At 34.2% G+C, this 18,506-nt stretch overlaps 1 long non-coding RNA gene across 1 annotated transcript; it reads right to left on the bottom strand.

Annotated features, from left to right (window-relative positions):
- Positions 1–5,474: 5,474 nt before the first annotated feature.
- Positions 5,475–11,587, bottom strand: LOC147076583 (uncharacterized). Its single transcript, XR_015069656.1, has 3 exons — positions 11,399–11,587; positions 8,276–8,407; positions 5,475–7,126 (listed from the first exon to the last, which is right to left on the bottom strand). It is a non-coding gene; the product is annotated as an uncharacterized LOC147076583 (long non-coding RNA).
- Positions 11,588–18,506: the final 6,919 nt, after the last annotated feature.

The following is an 18,506-nucleotide window of genomic DNA, read 5'->3' on the forward strand; positions in this document are numbered from 1 at the left end:
GTGTTAACGCAACATCACTACTTGGCCTATCTGTGCTGAATACCTCGATGAAATTATTGAAATTCAGCAGAGTCACGTTCAACAGTAACTCTTCAGAACAACAACGCTCTCAACGTTTTGGTGTCAACAAAATGGTAACGTACCCTGTTATTGCTAAGAAAGCTCTGGAGATTTTCATACCGTTTGTTACAACATATCTTTGCGAGCAATCCTTTTCGAGGATGCTGGACATAAAAACAAAGAAAAGGAGCAGACTTTGTTGCGCAAATGACATGAGAGTGGCGCTTGCCAAGGTAAAGCCGCGCATTTCTGGTCTCTGAAAGGCAACAGCAGAAGTCACACTGATTTGCAGTAAATATTCATTATTATGTTTTTGTGTGAAAAGCATGTTTTAATGGTTTTATTCTTTGAACACAGTGATGTGGTTCATTTTGTGCAACAGTAAAATATATACCTATGTTTTGAATTTGAAAAAAAACATATTTTATTTTTCCAATTAAGAAGGGTTCGGTGAATGCGCATATGAAACTGGTGGGGGTCAGTACCTCCAACAAGGTTAAGAACCACTGAGCTAGAATGATGTGGACGGGTCTTTCGTCCTAGAGAGTACTAGGTACTCCTGTCGTATATTATCTAAAAATAATAATATATTACCTATGTTTTGACGTCACGCGAATACGGTTGTACGTCGTGTTTGTTTTTATTTTAAATGCAGTATTTAGACTTCATGCAGTGTATTTAATTGTACATAAACTACTATAGCTACGAAATAATTATCTAAAAAAATGTTTTGTGGCGTTTGACAGCAACAGTAGGTAATTTGTGGACTCAATATTGAGTGGTTTATATTATGCATGGACCCCACATCCTGAAGCGGGCCCCCCAATCTACCTCTAAGGAGGCAGTGTAATGTTCTATAGTAGTGTTTCCTAAATGATATTCCGTGGAACTCCAGGTTTCCGCGTAAAATAAAGGGTAGTCCGTGTATTTTTTAGCGATATTTCGTATTTTCAAATAAATCAGCTTGGATTGTCGGCACCAGCATCATATTATGAAGCACTGAGCGCGACCTTATTTTGTGATAGGTAGCCAAGTTACATCTGACCCTTCGCCATGTTGGATAAATAGTCATTTTCATTAGTCAGGAGAGACTACAAATAATTATAAAATAAAATTCTACTCATCTTATGGCCCGCAGGCGACTTTTTTACTATTAGAGCTTATAAATTTACGATGTGTTTATCTCATCTAGTTGATCTGCCACGTTGGGCCCACAGGCTAGAGTCCTGTCAGCCCTCCCTTTGTTGGGCCATAATATTATGAAACATAAACTTTAATTATACGGTTATATTTAGAATTTCTTAAGTTACGTTATAGCAACATATTCACAAACCTTTAATTACAATATGTAGGTAATAAATGAACGAAAATGTGTAGTCAATATTATCGTAAGGTAAATCGGTGAATGTCATGACGTAAAATTTCTCATTGTTAATGTTCTTGTCTTTGTTAATAACAATGTAACAATGAGTTGGTTCCTATTTTAAAGCTATTGCATTAATTGATTTTTTATGTTTCAGGGGCTCTATTTACTGAGAGTTACTGCAAATAAATCAAAGACGTCCAGCAGATTTTACTTTTTACCCAAGACAGGCATAAAAAGGTGTACTTAAGATTTTTTTACCAAAAAGTATTGCGTTAATCGTCAGTCGAAAAGACCCTTCGCGAAAAGACAATCGCGAGGGATGGTTTCCAATCCTGGTGTCCTAATGAATTTGAATTTCCATGCGCCTGTCAATTACCTACGTGGTCGCAGTCATGATTTATTCTGGATTGGAACCGTTTCCTCGTGTCAAGCCTATCAGGAACCATTAGCGAGGGGTACAAGACTAGTAAATGCGCTCCCTAAAGACATAGACATTTTCAATGATGTACTTTGCATTTTATTTTTGAAACTGTATTTTTCTGTATAAAATTGTTTATTTTTCGTTCTCAAAAATTATATTTTTCTCTATTAAATTGTACTTAAGTATGTTTTGATTATTTTTTTTTTGTTATTATTATTGTTATTATATATAATATATTTCTTTTTCTATATTCTCTTCTCTCTTGTGAGGGTAATGTTTGACTTATAATGTAAATGTCATGTTGTGTACGTCTTGAATTTAGATTTGTTATGTCCACAATGTTTTGTATTCTTAAATAAATAAATAAATAAACATAAAAATATTGTATGTGGTCACCGCCATCTTTAGATTAATAAAGCTTGAGCATAACTTTTTGGACAAGTAACGACTGGTCCACTGTCATACTATTTATTGACAACGTACTTGCAAACAGAGTTTGGTATTCTATAATAACTGAAAAGTATAATAATAAGTTATTAGTTATTGTTGTTTAGAATCGACTGACACATTGACAAACGTCCTAGTGTATTATGATTTTATTATATACGGAAGAAGTGTACTTACTTTGATCGTCACTTCAAATTACACATAACCACTAAATCAGATGAACTCCAAGGTCTCTAAGATACGTTAAAATAATCTGAAAGAAATCTGAAACTAAAACGCGTCAGTATGAGCACTCTATAGGCAATGACAGGTCATCCATAGACAACGGGAGGGGCGAAAAGTAGGACCAGCGTGTAATGTATCGGCTTCCTTCTTCAGTGGGCAATGATCTGGTATAATATAATATAATTATTATAGTATTGTGGAAAGTCTGAGCCAGGAAATAAATCCACTAAAGCTCGGTTGAAGAAAGTGAAGGAACATATTGAGAGTTCTCCAGTAATTTCGTACCATTTCTGTCGCAAGTCAAACAATAGCTTGACCGCTGTTTTACCTCGTATTTTGTTTGCTCGCAGCATTTTACAACGTTTTTATTAGCTCGTATTCTTATTTGTCCGGTGGTTGTTTATCCAGTACAAATCTTGCAATCGATTTTTAACCAACTTCCCGACTAGCTAGATATTTGAAACTTTTAGAATATATCAGAACACGATGCCAATGCATTATTTCAATACTTTTAGCGATATTTAAGTAGAATTTTGAATTCATTTTCAGTTAATTCTGTTTTGTATGAAAAGTTATTTCGGAAGAAATCCGTAATCCAATTCACAATTATCGGTTGCTAAGTGGGTGGTCCTAGCAACTATATTATTAATATATACCTACGTGCGTTACTATGGAAACCAAAATGACATTTCAGTATTCAATATTATTTGTTTGTTTTTTATTTACTTTTTTTTTTTACAAGTACAAGTTTGAGCATATTGAGCATAATAATTGAACAGAAAATTGTTGAACGTTGTATATAAAAAGTTCTTTTTATCTTGTAATTATTTAATAATACCTTTAAATCTGTTTAAAATCAGTTAACAATGCCAACTGAAGACAAATACGTCTACTGCAAGGATGTTGTGTCAGTTCCTGAAAAAACCTTACTTCTGGCGCTCTTATTAGTTTAAAAATAGAACGGCTTGAAGAACAAATTACTAATACCTATTGTTCGTGTCAGTGCGTAAGTCTCCCCCCCCCCCCGCCGCTAAGGTCCGTCGCTTCAACGTCCAAACCGAAGCTGAAGACTCTAATTACATACACCAACATTATTAATTGGCGTTAATAACCATTAACTACGGTCAACAACTCAAAAAGACTCGACGATAATCATCATCATCAGGGGCGCGACAACCCGGTGTGGGTCTTGGCCTCCTCCAACAGCTCCCTCCACCTGTCCCTATCCAGGTTGGTTGCTTTCCAATTTGGAACCCCTAGAACACGGCAGTCATTGACAGCTCTATCCAACCAGTGAATCTTGGGGCTGCCTCTTCTACGCCCGATTGGATTGCCGGACATCACTCTCTTTACCGCTTCATTTTCATTCATACGGTGCACATGACCTAGCCATCGCAGTCTCCCAATCTTAATTGATTGAACTGCGCCGCAATCTTCGTATAGCCCGTAGAGCTCAGCATTTTATCTCCTCCTCCTATTGGTGCCGTCCCTGATCGGTCCATATATACGGCGGAGAATTATTCTTTCAAAAATGTTCAGGGCTCGTTCATTTCGCAGAGTTAATGTCCAGGTTTTCAATGCGTAGGTGAGCACTGGCTTTAAAAGTGTTTTATAAAGAGTGCTTTCAGTTCGGCGAGATAGTATGCGGGACTTAAAATGTCTTAACAGGCCAAAGTAGCATTTATTCGCAGACATTATTCTCTTGTTGATTTCTTCTGTGATATCATTATGTCGGATTACAAGAGAACCAAGATATATGAAACTGTCGACCGTATCAAACTTGTATGCACGGATATCTAGCTTTGGTGCGCCTTCTCGCGGTGTGACATAGACAGGCATGTATTTAGTTTTTGCCTCGTTTATTTGTAAGCCCATTCTTTTGGCTGAGGCTTCTAGTGCTGTGAATGTCTTTTTCAACGCCAATTCTGATAAAAAAAAGAGAAAGGACTCGACGATCCGTGTTACTAATGCAACGTTTCGAGTAACTGGATCGTAATTTTTTTAAGACGAAACCTTTGCGAAGGAAACATCGGGAAATTGAGATGTCTCTCCCAAGACCTCGATGTCTCTGAAGCCTGAAGGGACACTGGTATCCGAATATAAGGACGACTTATCTCTTGGATTATCTCTCCATTTATCGTAAAAAATCTGTTAATACAAACCTTCACTCTGTGGAAGATCTTAGGATTTTTATTCTTGCTATAGTAATAAAAATAGACAAGGAAATTGTTTCTTGGTTGCACATCAAATACTTACGGCATGAGTTTGACAGTTAGTTTATAAGTACCTTTTCTTATAACGATGACTTTCAAACCCTGGGCGAGGTCGGCCACCAATCCTACCCCCCATTAAAATACTTGTACAATGAACTCAGTATATAACTAAGTTAAAAAAAGAGATTTACTAAAGCTGTGTGATACTGGATCAATTCCTAGGGGCGGCAGGTTATATGAAAGTATGTTGAAGAAGGAAAGTATGGTGAAAAAGTATGGTGAGGCAGGCTGGTAATCAATTTGCGGCAAAATTTCTACGTTAACTTTGTATTATATGGGTACGTTATAATGACCAAATAAATCCTCCGTGATGCCCTGCATTTTTTTTATCACGTCGCTATTTCTCGAAAGTTGTCGGCTATTGTAGGCCTGCTTCATTCAGTTGTATGAGAAAGTCGATTTCTTGCCCCTCTTTTTATTTAATACCTCTATGATCAATTCCTCAGATCACTTTAGGAAGAAACGATGCAAGTTAACTCAGCGGAACCAAACTTATATTCTGAATATGAAGCAAAGTATTAATTTATTTTAATGTATATTTTTACTAGGTAACATGTTGTCCTTTTTTATATAAAGAAACTTAAAATGTAGCTATGTTGTATTTTCCCTCTAGTATTCTGAATGCACTCAAAATAATATAGTCAATTTGAAATTAAATTACGTATATTTCATTTTTGTCTCAACTTTATTCAAAAAATGTCTTATCTGCATTTTATTTTATATAATTTATTGTAAAATTTATACGGGGCATTCATGCGCAAAGCATGATGCAATAAAATGCGTACTTAAGTCATACACATTTCCAGCAAAAGGTGGAGCTAGCAACATTGCACTAATATAATATAAATAATTAACGTTATCAAAAAATTGAAACCTAAAAAGCGTAAGAAATTTCTGCCCAACAGATAAAATGAGTGGCGCCCAATTTTTCTATAGTCCACACCACAATAATTGGTTGGTTGCGATTGTCCATGACTTCTTCGTCCACATGAAATACGAGAAGAGAAAGGATTACATAAACAACAAACAGGCCGATTCGATATGTACAGAGATTTAATAGATTTATATGAAGTCACGATTTACATGAAATTAAATAAATTAAACTATTTTTGCACCAGAATGGGTTTTTCCGTGTTTTTTTAGGTTAGAAGAACGTATGCAAGAGTAGTCACATTCTTTACATTTAAACGGTTTTTCTCCGGAATGAATCATTGCATGTGGTTTCAAGGCACTAAACTTTACACATGAGTAACTACATTTATCACATTTAAATGGTTTTTCTCCAGAATGAGACATCTTGTGTCTTTTCATATCAGTAGATTGTTTACAAGAGTAACTACATTCTTCACATTTGAATCGTTTTTCTCCGGAATGAGACATCTTGCGCCTTTTTACGTCACCAGAATCTGAAGAATGAGACAATTTATGTTTTTTCAAGGCACTTGATTTTACACATGAGTAACTACAATTGTCACATTTAAATGGCTTTTCTCCAGAATGGGTCATCTTGTGTCTTTTCATGTCAGTAGACTGTATACAACAATAACTACATTCTTCACATATAAATGGATATATTCCAGAATGAGTGATCTTATGGTATTTCATACCTTCAGGTCGTGCACATGAGAAACTACATTGATCACATTTAAATGATTTTTCTCCTGAATGAATAATCTTGTGTCTTTTCATGTCACTTAAATGTAAACAAGAGTGACTACATTCATCACATTTAAATGGATATTCTCCAGAATGAGTAATTTTATGTTTTTTCAAAACACTTGATCTTATAGATGAATAATTGCACATGTCACATTTAAATGGCTTTTCTCCAGAATGAGTCATCTTGTGTCTTTTCATGTCACTCGATTGTATACAAGAATAACTACATTCATCGCATTTAAATGGATATTCCCCAGAATGAGTCATTTTGTGGTAATTCATACCATCGGATCGATCACATGAGAAACTACATTCATTACATTTAAATTGCTTTACAGAAGTTTTAGTTATTCTTGCTATTATTTCTTTATGTAAGGCTTTGTGAAGGGTCAGTAATACCAAAGATGAAAAAAACTTAAAACAAACACAACACACAAAATTTTCTTTATAAAAACTAGTATTTTCTACCCTTATAACAGCTTCTAGTATAAGGCTTGTCTGATTATTATAATGTTTACTAGTATACGCATTATTTACATTTTTTAAAGTTTCAATATGTTCCTTTCTTTCTTTCTTAATGTCTTTTTTGTCAATCTGTATGTCATAGGAAGCTGCTTCTGTATCTGACAACCTCCATGACGATTCGCTGGCCATAATAGTGCTTGTAGCGACAAACTGTAAAACAAAGCGTAAATTTTATTATTATTGAAGATTTAAGAATTTCGGGTTTGTATTGTGGAGAATGCATAATATTGAAAAACGTGTATAACATCTTCTTCTCTTCTTCGGCATCTGCCTCTATCCAGCTCTGTTCACACCTGTTTCTCTCTAATTTATGACAACTAATGTCCTTTAAATCCAACTCGACACTTGTCTTCCGGCTTCATGCATTTTCATGCATTACGTCTCGCGTGTGCTTGATTAAAAGCGTCCATTCTCTAAATACGAGTTGCCTAGTCATAACTCACTTATTCCAAAAATCGAGTTTTAGCAAAAATCACCAGAGCACTGTTTTTTGTAAGTATTGAACTCCCTTGACTATTAATGAGTGAGTCGATTTGCATTTTTTTTTAAATATTATATCGTAGGTTACTACCAAAAGTGAGTAAGTCGATAATTTAGGTATTTATAGTTAACAACGAGTTATGTGTCTATAATGTAAATATATTTATTAGAATAAAAAATCAGGACCATCCGATATATGCATAAAGAGAATTTAGTATTATGTCCGATTTTAGAAGGCATCTCAAACTTCAAATTGCAAATTCTTCATAATATTTTTTTGAGACTTACCAACTTTTGGCAGTCATACCACGAATATTATAATATAATACTTCAAAGGCCGCAGACACAACATACTATGAGAAATAGAGCACCCTGATTGGTTAGAAACGCATTAATGACGGAACTCACATTATTCATTGGAAAATGTGAGTAATGACACCAACAGTCAACTTTGTCAACGATTTACACATAGTTTAAAGTGGATTTTATAGCCAACTATTTTTCTTTATACAGTATTAATGCCTTTATAATCACTTGGTTTATTAAAACTCAAAAATGTGAGTTATGACTCTAGGAGACTCATATTATATGGATTGCCTCATTACTTATATTGACTACAAACGTGGATAAGTTGTATCTAAAACACAGTCACTCGCTTAAAATATATAGTCAATATACTGAATACTTGATTACATTTGTAAGATAAACCATTATTAATGAAAAGTCCACAAAATAATACATAAATTTATAAATAGCTAGATGGATGGTATACCACATAGAAAAAAATAATATTGTACGATAACATAGTAATTTTATTACCTGATCTCCTGAGCTGAAATTGGAATACGAGCAACCTGGCTGTGTGTCTTCAAAATCAACTTGGAGCGATGTCTCTTCATCAAATTCATCCTTAACGTCATCTCGTCTATTGGCAAGGTTCATCTGAAGGCACTGAAAAATACAAAAGAGTATGAAACTAAATGATTATTGTTATTCAACAAATAATTCGCAAGATTTAAAATATAACGTACTTTTATAGAACATACATAATTTAAAAACACTTCTGCGCATCTATTCTATCAATAAGGCGGCTATCGAGGGTATTTTATCATATTTATGTATTGCGGTATTATGGTTATTCTTACAAAGCCGTCTATATCGCTCTAAAAGTTAACATAGCTAAGAAGTGCTGTTAAAACATAGCACTTATTGTAACAATTATTATTACAGGTATCTCAATACATATTTGGTTAGGAGCTGAAATAAGGAATAGGCAGTGTAGGTTGGTTTAACTCCCAAATTAATAACTCCTGAAATGAATCCTGGTTTTATTATCTCCTTCCAAATACTACTTGAATATTTTTCATAATCATGCTTATGAGGTTTATTGTGCAATGCATGACTCGTTTGTAAATTATAAATAATTGATTTTAATTTGAACAATTATGCAGTTTTTAATAGTTGAGCAAGATTGATTTTCATACAAACAACTTTTGTGCATATCATACCAAACTAAAATAGCATTATTTATTAATTTGCGATATTATTGATTAATTGAATTAAATAATTTTGCTAAATTAGCTTTTTGTTGAAATTTGATTGACTCGCATAAATCGCTTGTTTTGCAATTTTAAAAATATTATGTTGCAAGATACATTGTAGTTATAAATTAATGGTTTCCTGCCAAGTCATGCATGGGTATAGACCCTAAACAAATGATAAACTACTCTTGATAGCCACCGATAGCGGCCAATAACAGCTTTGCGTATAAAATAGATATACTGAGAAATATATTTTAACTACTTGAAGAAATCTTTTTGATAAAATAACGACTCCCAGAAAGTTCGAACCTGCGTCCATTGGGATTTGCGCCCGTGTGCAACCATAGTGGTTGCATCCAATTGCGATGTAGTTATCTACTGGTCTTTACAATATTCTAGATCAGAACTCGTCTCGCTGTTCTTTAAAAAGTGTAGCATAGAGGTCAGTGCAGCCGACCCGAATCCCGCGAAGCGCTGGTGGTAATTTACTTATCCTACCTGATTTACAGGCCTGTATTCCGAATACGAGCAACTGGGCTGTGTATGTTCATAATCAATTTGGCGTGCTGTGTCTTCAAGTTCATCCTTGACATCGACTAGTCTATTGGCAAGGTTCTTTTCAATGTACTAAAAATACAATACATGATCATATATGACAAGGAATTTAATTTTACTATGTATATAATTGAAACGCTCTTATGATATTAACGGCCCACATGTTTCAGCGTAGGTCAAAATGGAGCTTTTATGGTATTTTAATAGCACAACTCTGGACATTCTTTAAACGCTGTAGATAATCTATTTATATCATTTTGAAGGCTTATTATCTTTTATATTTATTTTAAACGTTTGATGACTGCATAAAATATTTTTAATACATAAAATAGTATTCTTTTAAACCTCTCGCTCTAATGTTTTAGAATATAGTCATAGTTCAATACGTTCATGTGCAGTGGGGTTAAATTTTTTTAGGTTTATTAATTTTTAAACGCATAAACAAAACCATTAGTAAAATTAATGTTAACATTATAAAGTGACATATTTACGATAAAAAAATATATTTTATAATCTTTTTGATCCCAAATTTGACAAGAATTAGGCATTTTATTAGTCAAAAATGGGCACGATTAACACATTTGAAGATAATTATTATAAGCTATGTCTTTGAACATTCAAATCTTATAAACATCCTTCGAATAATGTTTACTTTATAATAATTATTTACCTAAGAATAAAGTAGTATTTTTTTTGAAATACGCCATTTCTATTGGCATTTCCCAGTAGCTAACCTACAACATACGGCCGTAGCCATAAATTGACAAACGATAAATGATGTAGGGAGTAAGATCATGTACTTAACCAATTTTTTTTAAAGGTGCATGTTCAAACACGCGCGTTAAACAATTATAAAGGATAATAAGGCTTCATAATTATATAAATAGATTATCTACAATGTTTAAGGGATGTCCAGGGTTTTGCTATGAAAATACCATAAAAGCTTCATTTTGACCTACGCTGCGCATGCGGGTCCTCAATAAGATTAGTTTTTTCTTTAAGACTTCCGCTGCCTTCAGGAGAAATCAAATGTGTTCTAGACCTATCGGTACAAGTGACACCACGCAACCGAGCACACCGGTTAGTCACGCCACGACAAGACAAGTTTAGACACGGTTAGTCACAGTTGTTTACATTGATGTTTATGTAACAAACAAAATAAACACTTATTTTTATATCCGTGTATGGCGTGGATATTATGTTGATAAGCCTAAAAACATCAATTCTCACGGCAGTTATTTGTACGTTTGGCTTTCTATGCCATACACGGATATAATATAAATAGGTATGTTTGCAATGAACCTGCAATGCAGTCACTTGTACTAGCTAATTTAGTCAATGACAGTTGCTTAAAATTTATACAGTTAGGCCCCATCTCTATAGAAGACACATTCCCAACCTTTTTTGAGTCGTGACCCTATTTTATAGTAGGTAGCAACCCTAATAAATTAAAAAAAAACGGTAAATAACAATACAAAAAGGCCACAATTTACATAGACTTTACTGCCCTTGGTTGGGTGATGTAGCAGGAAATAACAGATGCATTTTTGTAGAAAAGCATGAAATTGGTCATAATATTGTACGCGTTATTTTTAAGACACTGAGACGCTTCAAAACTGACCAAGGAGCGCCAAAATTGCAATATCGTATAGGTATTTACCGTCCGATTTAATTGATATTCAGTTTGAATATGACTTCGTAATGATCTTGAATGGTAATTTGAAGTTAAACTTTACATTTTGGAGTTTTACGTTTGTGAAATACAATGGTGTCAGACAATATTATATCAAATGTTAAATAGATACATAAACAACGTTTCAAAATAGTTATGTTTCGAAAAACTAACCTCAAAAGAGCAACTGGCACTGTCGATATTCTCTTCCTTTACATTAATGTTAGCGCCAACGGTGTTTGAGTGCAATATTGGCACATCTAACAAACTCTGCTCTTCTGTGTTAAATTCGAAATCATCTGGTTCGCGTTTCACGTCCATTTTGTTTAAATTTAGCATAGTATTATTATAAACGTCAACGTCATTAACAAGACGACGCACCGCCATCAGTCTTTAGTGGGCAATGGACGACGCGCAATGCATTTTATCATAGACAATAATAATGCATTAAAGAGGCTAAATGCCATCATTAATTTTTGTCACCGAATAACACCGTGGCACAAGAAATTATTTTATTTCGGTAAAAAATTATAATACCTTCGCTTTGTCATTAGTTATAATTACAATTAATATTTACCAAAAAATACTAGAGAATGTGAGAAATTGCGAGGATCTTTTTTCAATTCGCATCGTTTTCTGATTAAAAATGCTTAGATATCGGCGAATAAATTCAATAAATTCCATTTTAAATGTCAAAGACTCTTTTTCTAATGCGATATTAGGTAATTATAATAGGATTTAAGTCAATGATTTCATTATTACGAAGTCTAGCTTTAAAAAAAATTGAAGATGCATCGAGCAGCGATGGAAATAATACCACCTATGCTAGGTAGGTACCTACTCACCATTTTTGCGAAAAGAATACTTACTAGCACTTACTAGGTACCGCACCTTAGATTAGTTAGTACCGCACACATTATTATGATTTTTCCTTAAGCGGTTTAAAAAGCATGGGTTGATTTAGGCTATAACAATCATAACACGTAATTTTATTATTAAGAGTAAAGTTATGAACAAATTATTGATTATCAATCGAACTGACAATGGTCTCTTCTCCGTTCGCATACGTAGGTATATTTTTTAGAAAGGCCATAATATATATCCCTCGGCTCAACGATTCCGGTACCTGAGCTGAGAAAGAAACAAAAAAAGGGCTAATACTTTTGATAGGGAGGACGTTATAATGAGACGTTACTGGTAGCATTTAAGGGGGAAGGTCACGATGGCGACATCATGAAACAACGACAGCATGCCGAACATGCGTTTTTCATAAATTGCAATAAACAACCCTAACCTAACATTGCTGCTGAGTTTGCTACCTAGTTGTTTATCGTATACATTGACCCTACAAGGGGGAGGCTGACAGGGCTCTAGCCTGGAGGCGCGGGCTTAGGAGGGCCAGGCGTGGTAGGTCAACCAGTTAAGTGAAATAAACACACACCGCAAATTTGCTCTAATAGTAAAAAAAGTCGCCATTTATTACACGAATAGAATTTTATTATATAATTATTACTTTTAGTATGTTTCTTGATTAATAAAAATGACTATTATTTATCCAACATGCCGAAGGGCACATGTTGCTTGGCTACCACAAAAAGGGTTGCGATCTGTGTTTCATAATATTATAATGGAAGGAAGAGTATAGGTCTGTTACCGAAAGTTGAGGCGATCACAGATTGTGTGGATTGATGAATTTCTGGAGAATAATGTATTCTTTAACAGGTCATCTGTTTTTTTTGATAAAATCGATTTATTTTCCTAAATCAAAACAAGGAATCTCCTTTTTGAAAAGTCAATTCAAAAATTTAAAACACCTGTTTGTAAACAATGCGTCAGTGTGAGTATTATAGTCACCGCAACACTGGTTGTACTACCTACATTAATAAATTTTAAATGAGTTTTAGGTACATTATTTCGTCGGTCCCAATTAAAAAAGTCGGATCTGCAAAATGCTACTTTTCAGTACGAGCAATCAAAGATGTTTTTATCCATAAAATCGTTAATTAATGAAATATTGTTACCAAATTTAGAAAAAAACACTTATTTTTAGGTGGTTCAAATATATATATTACAATTTTTGAGAATTACGTATAAAAACTCGAGAAAAGTCACATGCGACATCTTTAACTGGAATAAATTAAGTAATTTTGTCAGAAGTGTCAGTTATGACAATTTTAATGGGACTATGTTAAAATTAATATGTCGAATGTGTCAGTTCCGACTATTTTAACTGGAATTTGATGAAAATTTCATGTCGGATCTGTCGAATAAAGCAATTCCAAGTACTTAATTTAAAGAATGTATGTATAAAATCGAAATCACAGATATAAAAATAGCTACTTACAAAAAAGAAAACATAATCATAAAATTTACATTGTAAACATAAAAAATATACCTTATAATCATAAAAACTGGACATTGTTGTAGCTTAATAAAATTCCTATATATTTAAGTATCTTTTTTAACTTAAAAATCCGCAAAAACTATAGTTAGTAATAGTTAACTTGTTTTTTGTCACTATTACTATCAATTGTATCCTCCGCTTGTATATTTTAGAATCTTTCAATATGGGCGAGCTCCATGTAAAAGTTGTGATATTTTCTGGAATAAGATTACTCTTACACATATCTTGCAAATCTTTATACTTATAGTAACTGACAGGAAGTGAGCCATCATAAGCTTCCTTCAGATCAAATTCTCTTGAAAATCTGAAAGTGTTTCGTGTTGCACATCTTAGCACAACTATAGCTTTTACAGGTTCACTTAAATCATATTTATACTCAATCGTGTCGCATTGTTGTGCATTTACCTTTAGTTCTGTTACACGAGTCAATTACATAAATTCACGAAGTATTTTTTGTCCAATTTTTGTTTGCGAGTAATGATTTAAAATCCTATAGGTTAATCATTGTAAAGACTTTCTTTACTATGTATGGTTCACCTTCAGCTTTTGCCCAACGGATTAAGCAATACCTACCACTTCTCAGGAACATGCAAACATTTTGCGATCACTAGCTCTTTCAATGGTTGAGTGGACGCTGGCATTCTCATTCTGAGTGTGGTCCTTTTCCATAAATCTATGAGTAATGGTGACATTGCACTCCTTGGCTGCAAGCATATAATGGGTAAATACGATGCGGTTTCTATTCTGACCACCACAATTATTGTCGGACCAAAATCTATATTCTTTTACACCGATAAATGATGCGGTTCTTTTATAAAATTGTACAGACAACTTACTGAAAACCTCATTTGCTCCCTGTTTTGCAATTCCTTCGCGCCACATATAAAAAGTTCCGATTTTCATTGCTTTTCATTTAAAGTTGGTAATTTTCTTTTGTAATAAAAAATACGTTATACTTCCCCATGAAGAGTCGTAAGTACTTTTTGAAAGTCAAATATAACGATTACAATACTTTTACTCTGTAAAGCCTCGTTTGTATCTTCATTTTTAAGTGTGCGATGTGCCTTCCTAAGGGCTAAATGCTTTCCCTGTCTTTTTTTGTCTTCGTCTGTTGGACCGGTATTGACCGAAAATGCATGACAAAAGCAATCTTTTTTTGGCCGGTGAAATGCTATATTGAACTTTTCATTTACAATATCTCTGTATTACCCTTTGGTTAGTGACTTGTTAGAATATTTATTCAGACCAGACCATTTATAAAGACAAACTACTCGCGATATAAATTGAACATTCAAGAGTCACTTAGTTTACAGTTTATTAGAAACTTTTCGAATATAATGCGATTCTACCAGAGGAAAACAGTTTACGTGATCGCATATGCTTTTCACCATCTCGTTATCTATGACGGTTTTTTTATGGTCGTATTTACCACGTTGATCAGGCTCAATATTATTATCTCCATAATATTTCTTCCAAGCAGTGCTTATAATATTACGTTTTCCAGATGAAATAGTATTCAGAAACATAGTCTTACAAAATATTTATTTTTCTTATCCTCAATAGGCAGATAATAAACAAATGTATTTCGACTATCATGCTTGGTGACTTCAGTTGTTTGACGATGCTTCAGAATTTCCTCGGTATATTTTACGTCTAGAGACCAAAATTTGTGAAAAATGTGTAAGCGTTGCTCTTCAGAAAAAAAATCAAAGCACTTCAGTCGGCATTTTGGCATGGATTCTTCAAACATTTTTCACTAGCTGAAAAATAAAAATATGTAAATAATAAATAATAATAATAAATAAAATATCATTTTTAACGATATATTAAACAAAATAATGAAGAATAATATGTAAATTAGCCATTTTATAGATATTGCCCGTAACCCTCAAAAGTTAGTTTAAACATTTTAATAAAAAAATAATTTAATCAAGGAACATTGTCGGTACTATAATAATTTTAAAACACCAGTCCCATTAAAACTGTCGGTTCTACCACTTAACACAAAACAGAATTGTTGATGTACACTGAAAATAGTCGGTTGTACCACTTATGACATTAAGCATAAAGTTTTGTCCAATTAAAAACGTCGGATGTCCCAAATCCGACAGAGATCTTATTAAAATGTAAGTTAAAATAGTCATATCTTCCACAACCGACATTATTACTTGGAAACACCTAGTTGTGAACTATTTTTAGTAAATGTAAAATTATGACAATTATAAAATATCCACTTATTTAATTTTATAAGAATGCCAGTTAAAAATAATATTTTAGTAATATTTTACTTAACCTACCTTTCCTGTCAGAATGACCGTTGAGATTTGAATTTTCAGTGTTCATTTCTTTCTTTTTCTCCGGGAATTTGTCACTTTACTTTGAGCCTAAAGCATTCTTTAATATCCTTTGTGACCTATTGCTTGCCATGATGAATAAAAATACGGATTATAGAAACTTTTCTAAACTTTTATAAAAATATCCGTCTGTCCGGTGAACATAGCAGCAACTGTCAGATCCAACGCATCTTGCTCACCCGCGCCCAGCCAACAATGTCGGTTGGTAAGAACCGACATTGCTATTCGGACACTGTCGGTAGATCCGTCATTTTTAACTTGAGTATCTCGGAATTTTTCAAACAAACAAAAAAAACTGTGATTGTGGTATAAATGTTTAAAGTGTTTAAATAACTTTTACGTAATAATCCAAAAATGACAAAAATTCAGATCCGACTTTTTTAATTGGGACCGACGATTTTATAACGAAGGGAAAAGTTAAGATTTTTATAAAGTGAACCATTTAACGTTGAAATAGAGCTTATACGATATTTTTTAGTACTTACCTAATTATTACTATATCTGACTCCCTCTTGCATAAAACATATTCTATCGTTTTCTTTTACTCTCTCTCTAACGCTGTCATAACTCGACTGGAAATATATTTTTTTGTCGAAACTGATTCGTCGCTTGGGGGCGGCAGTTACACAAAGGGCGGCAAATCGAGGAGAATCATTGGGTATATATAGAAACACAACACATAAGCTTAGTAAAAACGGAAAATTTCCATGAACAAATTCAACTCACTGGTTAGACAATTACTATACCAGTTTTAATATGACTATAATTATTGTCGAGTTCGCGATGTCCAGTTTACTTCCGCTGTCCTTGGACGTCACGTCCTTATTGTACAGCAATAACACGTGCAGATTAAATATTTGCCAGTCACTCGCGAGTTTTAGCAGTTAGTTGTCAGGTGTATTTTTGAATGTATTTGAAACCGTGGACTCGCAATATTGTCTATTGAAGCAGAGATTGCATTTAAATTAAATTTATTGGTATACCTATATCTTGTCAGTAATGTATCCATACAACACATTTCTTAGATATTGGAGTCATGAAAGGATGAGAAAAATACTCTGTAAAAAAAATGTGGCGGCATTTTGTCTAGGGACGTCCGTCTTCACCCCTATGTGGTAGAATTATAGAAGGTATCACAATAGGAAACCACGCGTATGTTGTGGCAGCAAATAACTTATAATAAAGGTAGCTAAGGGATGCCTTTATTCAGCAGTGGATCGAAGTGTACTGAAGATGATGAGAGGAAGAAATGTAAGAATTATCAAAAATATATAAGTGATAACAGTGAATAACAAAAAATATGGTTGAGTGAGTATAAGAATATTTAATTTTAAATTAAGGAATATATTTTAAACATAAAGTACGCATGAGTTTTTACGCATATTTAAATGACGCATCAACATATTAAAAGATGGCGACTCAACATTCAAATAACCCATAGTTTTTCGCACCACAATATCAGACCTTATTTGTTTTTTAGAAATATCTACATAACAATTTGCAAAGGACTTAATTGCGTTTTTATATACCTACTAATAAAAGTTCTGTCGGTAAAATGTTACTAGTTATCAAAATTAAACATGAAAAATTAATAGATTTTGTTACCAGACAAAAAAAAGAGAAGGCCCCGGCGTGACAGTTTCAAATTCTAGATCAACGATTTAACATTAATATCAAAACACCTCCCCAACTAAAAGGTTGCACAGCCCTACCTCACAAACATTATCTTTCAAAACGACGATGCGAATCTCGGGTATCCACGGTCACAAAGGGAAGTACCTGCCTACGACCAAGGGCATTTACAGTCACTCACTCCGCACTGAAAAATACCACGTCCAAATTGCACCTCCCGCCGAACGACACCTGATCTCCGCAACCCCCCGCCTACCCCTGAATAGGCAACCCAACCCTGACTGCTGCAGCAGCCTGAAGAAGCCTGGGATGTGATGACACCCTACCGGAACCGGCTACCCCTCCAGAATCGTTGGCACTTGCTGAGGGTATCTCGCAAGACGCACTAGAAACCTCGACGACACCCACCCCACAACCACAAAACGTGCCTAATGAAAACCCTAGCAATGTATTACCAACGCAAGCCCGCATAACTCGCGCGCTGTATTAGAAAAATTTTCTTTGCCCTATAACCACATTCCATTCGCTTTACATGATCGCTGATATAAAATTTGAAACAAATTGGAGTAGGGAGGCTTGTTACCAGACAAAAAAAGAGAAGGCCCCGGCGTGACAGTTTCAAATTCTAGATCAACGATTTAACATTAATATCAAAACACCTCCCCAACTAAAAGGTTGCACAGCCCTACCTCACAAACATTATCTTTCAAAACGACGATGCGAATCTCGGGTATCCACGGTCACAAAGGGAAGTACCTGCCTACGACCAAGGGCATTTACAGTCGCTCACTCCGCACTGAAAAATACCGTAATTCGTGCGAGTTTTTGTTAAGCAACTTCATCCCTTACCCCGCGAGGGGGAAGCGTCCCTTGAAAATAGTTTTTGCGGACA

This window comes from Rhyacophila brunnea, unplaced genomic scaffold (genome assembly GCF_057557595.1).
Source record: "Rhyacophila brunnea isolate RB1 unplaced genomic scaffold, BYU_Rbru_1.0 scaffold_13, whole genome shotgun sequence".
Lineage (NCBI taxonomy): Eukaryota > Metazoa > Arthropoda > Insecta > Trichoptera > Rhyacophilidae > Rhyacophila > Rhyacophila brunnea.